The sequence below is a fragment of the Austrofundulus limnaeus genome, unplaced genomic scaffold, assembly GCF_001266775.1.
Source record: "Austrofundulus limnaeus strain Quisiro unplaced genomic scaffold, Austrofundulus_limnaeus-1.0 Scaffold1286, whole genome shotgun sequence".
NCBI lineage: Eukaryota > Metazoa > Chordata > Actinopteri > Cyprinodontiformes > Rivulidae > Austrofundulus > Austrofundulus limnaeus.
This window is the reverse complement of record NW_013953688.1, coordinates 82866-90544: the sequence shown is the minus strand read 5'-3', so window position 1 is coordinate 90544 and position 7679 is coordinate 82866.

The window sequence follows — 7679 nt, the reverse complement described above, 5'->3', positions numbered from 1 at the left end:
TATATATATCTTGGGTTCAAACCCCAGTTCGGACCTGGGGTCTTTCTGTGCAGTTTATGTGTTATCCTCATGTTCATGTGAATTTTCTCCAGGTACTCTGGTTTACCCCACCCCTCAAAAACATGTACAATAGGTTGCCTTCAGGCCCAGGCTGCCCCTAAAAAAGAGATCTGTGATATCAATGGGATTTGCATGGTTGAACTACTGTCAGCTCCTATTTCATTACAAATGTCACAACATGCACGTATCACTGTGTTGGTATAATAAAACCTTTAAAATTTTTTAAAATAACATCTTTAAAATGACTAAATATTCCAGGAAAATTAACAAATGCAATTATATACGTTCATTTGTGAGCAATACACTTTAGACAAATTAGTAGTATTTTAACAAACTCCAGAAAGACCTGAAAGACTTCTCCTAGCTCTTGGACCTGTGGCAGTTTGCCTCAGGCACTGGCTCATCAGCTTTAACCTCTTTGACAAACTTACAGATCTGCTCTGAGACAAAATAAGTTCAAATCCCAGTTCACCTACGCATGTTTTACGCTTTAGCCTGGCCTCAACATTTTGCACATTCATGTGAGAGGTAGGGCTGTTTTCATTTTTTGTGATGTGGGGGGGAGTCAAAGGTGTCAGGTTTTCTGTAGAATAGAACAAATATTCCAGTGAAAAAAATATTTATCTGAGTTCTAAATAGTGCAAGCTGCAACATTTGCTAATTATTGTTTACGAGTGTAGAAACAGCCAAATAGAGCTGTAATTTTCTTACAGAACTAGATCATTGTCACAACAAACATGATTGTGTTGAATTTGATGTTATTGCTTTTTTGTTTCTCTTTAAAAATAGTATATAAAAACAAGGTAAACTCTTGAAACACAGAATTTAAGCAGCGATGTGTTTCCATGTTCAGGATTTCTACCTGGCCTTGTCTAATCTTTCTCCACACAGCACATCATGGTTTCTCCAACTCAAACATTTTAAACTCATGACCGATGATAAGGTTGTCTGTAAAAGAAGGATCACTTCCCACTGTCAGTGGTCAAACTGCAAATAATGAAAAAGTATCGGAGAAATAAAATGTGGGTAAAGTCTATCGGTCTTCTTCTGTCAGTTTGGTGTGTCGCTGTGTGAGCGTTCAGGCTGAGTACTGTATGCTCTCTTGCACAGTAATAACATGCTTCAAAGGTTATTCACTGATGTGTTCAAAACTGTTAGTTTACTGAAGGCTGAGGTGTTTATCAGTGGCTGCCTTCCACCACTCAGAACCTGTGGAAAGACTCAGCAGGACTGAAGGAACTGAACACATTCCTCCCAGCTGCCTCTGCTTCCTCTTCATTCACCCACACCTGTTCTGGGACTGAAGACATATTTTAAATAACAATCAAGTTCTGAAATAAACTTTTCACCCTGACAACAAACAGTTGATTGACAGTATTTGTTGGATTTAAATGATTATTTTATTATTTTATTTTACTGTTAGGTTCATTTGGTATTTTTAAAATACCTTTAGAAGTTTCTAAAACTGAAAAAATGATACTTAGCACAAAAATACATGAAATCTTTTTTTGGTAGACTACCTCTTTGTTGTAATAATGATTCTTGGCAACAAATCTCCAGAAGCTCACAAGTGTCAATAACAACAATAAAAAAATGCTGTTTAAAGAGAGAATTTGGTAAATTTAATTTCAAGTGCTATATCAACTTCAGTTCTGTTCAGATCACATCCAAATTGAGGTAGATAAAATAAAATCTGTTTACGTGTAAAATTAGACATTTCCCTGTTTCTCTTCTGGTATTGTCCATAACTCACACAGGTTTCTGACACTTCTATATACATTAGACAGCTGATATGTACTCTACTTTATTAATATTTTTGTTACTATTCATACAATTTCTACATCATGAGTCCTCTGTAAAGTGATGGTAAATCCAGACTCTTGCCTGTTCTGGTTAGCGCTGCAGCTGCTACAATAGATCACATAGTTATGTGGTCAAAACTCACTGCAGCTGTGATTTGTAGCTCCATGTGTCAACTTTTGCAACTGAAGAAGCAAATGAGTTACTTTGTTTGTTTGTTTGTTTTTTCAGTGTTTTGTAAAAGTTAATTTATGGAAGATTTTATCATTAATAAAACAATAAAATCATATGACTTTAATATTGTATTAATGATCTCCCTGGACCACAACGCTGACTCTAAGTTCTTAAAGCACAATATTTTTTGAGAAATTATTATTTTTCTCTCAAAGTATTTTGTCTTGACTGTGAGTGATTTACCATATGATTTTGACTATCTCCAGAATAATTTTATTGTTTTTGATAACAAATTTGTTCAGTTGTGTCCAAGGTAACATGGAAAACAATCAGATATTTCCAAGATAACTCATTTTGATCTAAGATTATTTTAATCCCAGTAGTTGTTAACTGTGTAAACATGTCCAAGCTGTTGTTTGAAACACAAATGAATTTAAAAATAAAATTCTTTCCTCGCCTCCCTGTCCATATGTTTTAGTTTGTAAAACTTTAGTAAATTTAAACTTGGAAATGCAGGAAAGTCATTTCAGTCATTATCAGTAGCAACAACAATACTTGTGACCTCTCCGCTGCTGTGAGAGATTAACAAATTCTCCTATGAGGAGACTGAATTTAGTCTGCAATGATTCTGACTCTCACAAAAAAAAAAATATTTAAGATTAAGGAAAGCAATTTGTCCTTCTATTACAGATACTGAAAGTGCTCTGTGCTTCTTTCCACAAATGTTTAATTTAAGCAAAATGAAAAAGTTTTATTTAATCACCCAGTAGAACCTCAAAAATATTTGTCAAAAATCTGCAGCCCTCATATGACTGCCTTGATAATTTAGCAAATAAAACTTTCTGTAAAATGTTTCTAACTGCTTTGTTTTAAACTTTGAGTTGTTTACACCTGCGTATCTTTTAAAGAGCTTTAAAGACAGCTGGAATCCAGTGGCGGCTGGTGGATTTTTCTCCAGCGGGGGCTACAACTCCAAAATAGGCTCATCTCCAAAAGCAATCAAACATGTACTAAGTTGTATCACGACAGTGTATGTATTAAACAAATGAAAATAATAAAACAGCATTGCAATGGCATATAGTGTTTTATTTTTTGTACATAAATGCTGCTCTTCTGTAACTGAGAAGCAAATTTCTTCATGACTGGTTAAAGTCAGGGATGTTTTAACCAGATTCTTCTCTATAGAGCATGGTCAGTGCAGTGAGATGTGATGTTGTGTACCTGAGGAAAGTCTGGATTTTCAAGTGCTGAGAAGTTCCTCTCAGATTCAGCTGTGGTCAGAGGAGATGTGATGAGAATCTTCAGCAGAATTACAGTCTCTGAAGATGCAGATTGTTCTCCGTGAAGAGCTGGTACAGAGACACAGCACCACTGCAGCTCCAGAACTAGATCAGACTTCTAGCACCTCTAAAGTAAACTATTAATTATACTTTTATTTTGAAAATGTCTAATATATTATTATTATTATTAATTTTTTTAAAAACTAAATAAACTATGCACAACAGAAGAAAAATATATAAATAAAATGAAAGGCAGCAGAAAGAAAAAAATATCTTCTAATATCTGCCCCTTTTCAAGAATGAATTCAAACAATAGTAATTTACAAAAAAAAAAAAAACAATAACAACGTAAAAATATCTTAATATTAAGTTGTGTTCACTATTATTTATATTATATACTGCTCAAATATAAAGGTTACACCAACACAATCTAACTACACCATGTTCTTGCTCAATTTTTATTATGTCTGGCTTACTCAGTCCAAGTTCACTTCAAGTTTCTCCTCCTATGTTCTGCTTTGAAAAGGTTTAGCTAAAAGGGACTTGTTTTCTCCATTCTCGACTAGTTTGTTTTCCAAAATCCGCCTCGTGATCTCTGCCTGGCTGTCACATGAATATGATGTCGTTGAGTCGTCGACACAGGGTGAACCCATGCTCAATGAGATATATTTACATTGCCCATGCTTGTGTTTGCAGGTCATCTGCGGACCCAGGCCATTGAGGACTTACTGCGCATGACCAAAACCTTACATTTTTGTGTCTCAATTCATGTGTTGCAGCCGATGTGGACCGCATTCGTCAGCCACTTACATCATTCCCCTGCGCCGTAGGCTGTCCCAGTTCGTTGGTGCCTACGAATGCGGTTGACAAATGTGGCCGACGTTTTCGAGTTTTTATCGGCTACATCCAAGTAGCCTCCGCAGCCGATGGCATCCCAGAATGCATTGCGCTGTCCCCGCTTTTTCGGAAACGTATCACATACTTAACGTATCAACGTTTCACTATGGTAATGGCGCAGCGCATCGCCACGTAAACACACATCATCCGTAGGCTAGAACGTCCAATTTCATAGCTGTTTTATGCAACCGACAGGAGCAGCCTACGGCCCATGTTGATTGCTAGCCAATGTCGACCCAAGAATAGGAGGGTTTCATGTGACGTCACGATGCAGGAAGTGCAAAGTTTGGCAGGAGGTCAGGAAGTGAAAAAGTGGAGGATCTGCTATCTGAAAAAATGTCCATATCTTGTGTAGTTTACGGGTGCTCCAATCAATCTAACTGAATTAATAATAAGTAATTATACACTGATTAAATTATATATTAAATTAAATAAAATTATGGTTCTTTTTATTAATGTTCATCATATCTGAAGCACGTTGCAGCAGGAGGATGCAAAAGAGTGCTGATTCATGAGGGAAAAACACCATTCCACCCTCTGGTTTCACCCCCACCCCGCCGAACAATGATAAACCCCCAAAACTCCTTTCTGACTGAAGCCTGAAAATATTAGACAAGCAGCAAAAATATAGGAGGATAAAAATAAAAAGAGGTGGAAGTTGAATAAAGTTCGGCAGCAACGGAGAGACAGCGCGATCGAAAATCAGCAATGAGATATCTGAAATTTATTAAATTTATTATATTTGTTTAATAGGAATTTGCAAGAAAAGCAACATTTGATTATACAGATTAAAAATATTGAGTAATAATTGATGGTGATAAAAATAAAAAGCTCTAAGGCGCTGACCTAACTTTGTGACTAGGTTGTGTGGCATTTTCTGTTAATTTGGGATGGCAGGACAGGTTGGAGCAATGTTGGCATTACCTCCATGAAAAGCATCAGATTGTTGCCTAAAAAAGACCTCAGAACTGGGCTGGTTTAATCTGGTCTTCGGTCCGTAGATCGCTGGAGAGAAGTGTGTCAGCGTGTCCCAGATGAGATGTCTTCTTGGATCTGTTTGCTCCTCTTCTTGAGCTGTCCTCACCTTCTTGCTGCCTCTTCTCCAGTCGAGGCTGGAAGACGAGTTCACAGCTGAAACTGCTCCTTTTTTATACTGTTTCTGGGCCCGCTTACCCCACTCCTTACCATTCTATGGTAAGGTTGTTACCCCACTCCTTACCATTCTATGGTAAGGTTGGGAATTTCTACCACGGGCTTTTTCGTACTTCCCAGAATGAAGTAATCTTACTGACTCTGGTAATAGAACTGTAAGGGACTTTTTGTAGCGAGTCAAAACCACTTTGATTTTCACCACAGGGCCTCTGGGACATTACAGAAAAACCCCACTTCTGCTATTTCTGTTTTGCAGAAGTACTGTTTGTACCTTCTACCGTCCAAAATACAGTAGCACACACACCCTTACTTCATAGAGTAACACCTTCCTATCTTACATTGAAAACACATTGATTATCACAGTACATTTGTTAAATCATACTTTGCAATTAAGCATATAATTATTACTCATGTTATTTATTTGCCAGCATTAAAATTGATTAAATTTAATAATTATTACTCTCTTTCTTCCTCTTGATCCTCCTTTCCCTCTGGCCTGTGTCTCGGTCTCTCTTGTGGCTCCTTTTCCTGTCACGTTCTCCTCTCTGTTGGGGGTCAAAGGGATGCTGGCCTGATTCCAATTCTTGGGATGGCCGGTGTAGCCAGGTTCCTTGACACAGTCCCAAAACCTAAAATTATCTTTATTCACTCTAGACCAGAGATTTTTAACCCATGGTTAATTGGGCCGCGAGCACCACCTTGAGGTCCTCAAAAGAACAACAGTTTTTAACTTTGGGCCGCAGAGGGCCGCAGAACAACATTTTGAATAAGGTGCACTTTGCCACCACTAGTAGCAGTAGTTTAACAACTTTTTTAATATGTAGAAGAAGTCCCTTAGAAAACTGCCGAAAATAGAAACCCAAATGAAAAGTAGAAGCAAAAAATGAAGGTAACCCATTAAAAAATGCCAAAGTTTGTCACTAATACTGTACGATGTGCAGTTTATGGTTCTACAATATTTTAAAAGTTCAAAACATTATCAAATACAGTTGCAGACACAATTATATTTTCATTTGCACTTCATCAAATTAATTTTTGAAGTTTATTTTTAAACATTTTGAATGTATTTTAAAGAAAATTAAAATATGTCAAAAAGCTCATGTTATTGTTATTGTTTGTCACTAAGAGCAGCTTCTGGTTCTACCATGCAAAAGTTTAAAATGGCTTTCATTTGCACTTAATCACATTTAATTTTACAGTTTTTTTTATTTCAAACAGTTACATTGAACACTTTGAATGTATTTATTTTATGACCACAATTTTATTTATTGAATTGTCTATTTTTGTTATTGTTTATGTTAAAAAAGTTATTTTTGTGTTGATAAAAACGAGTGGTCTGTTGACTGACCATTGTATTTGTTCAAATAATTATGAGCAGGTTACAATATAAACAAATGTTTGTCATATAAACAAATGTTTGTCATAATCATGTCTTGTGATTATTTGACAGGAGTTTTACTTTTAAACTGTAAGTGTATTTAATTTAGTTATAATGCAAATACCATAAAAATTAAACCAGGATTTTGAAATGTTATCATTTTGATCCGTACATTGGTAATGTCTGACTGGGCCACGTGCTACGTTATGTTCAACAAATTGGGCCCCAAGGTCAAAAAGGTTAAGAACCCCTGCTCTAGACATCCTGTCCCTGACCCTAGTACCTAAAATTAACCATCAACCCTGATCCCTAAAATAAACCATTTTTAGAAAGTGTAGGAAATTCACGTCAACTATGTATTCAAAGCCTAAAATTACCTAATATTTGCCCTATACATCCTATCCCTGACCCCACCACCTAAAATTAACCATGGGCCATGATCCCTAATATTAACCACGGACCCCAGCTCAAAGACCCCTATATTTTGCTTCCCAATGCGTCAAACCTGGATGCCGAGGGAACACAGAAATGCCTGGTGCGTCAAAAACTGACGTGACGGGTGTACCTGACGTGTCAAAGTAAGATGGAGAGGAAACCTTGGAAAAGCGTCTATATGTGACAAGTCAGGAGTGAGAATGTAGGACACCTCAAATTGCAGCCCACAAATGCATCTTCCTTTTCCTCAATTTGAAGGATGGGTCCTGTCCTGTGTAGCCTTCTCAGACCAGCCTGAAGGCTATAGAGCGTTGGAACTTACCGCCACTTTCTTCTGGTATTTGTGATCAACAAAAGACTCGGCCCACATAACCCAGGTCCTTCACACGTGTTAAGCTTCATTGTAGCCAAAGCTGGCCTGGGGCTGGACCCTCTGACCAGGCAGGCAGGCAGGCAGGCAGGCAGGCAGGCAGGCAGGCAGGCAGGCAGGCAGGCAGGCAGGC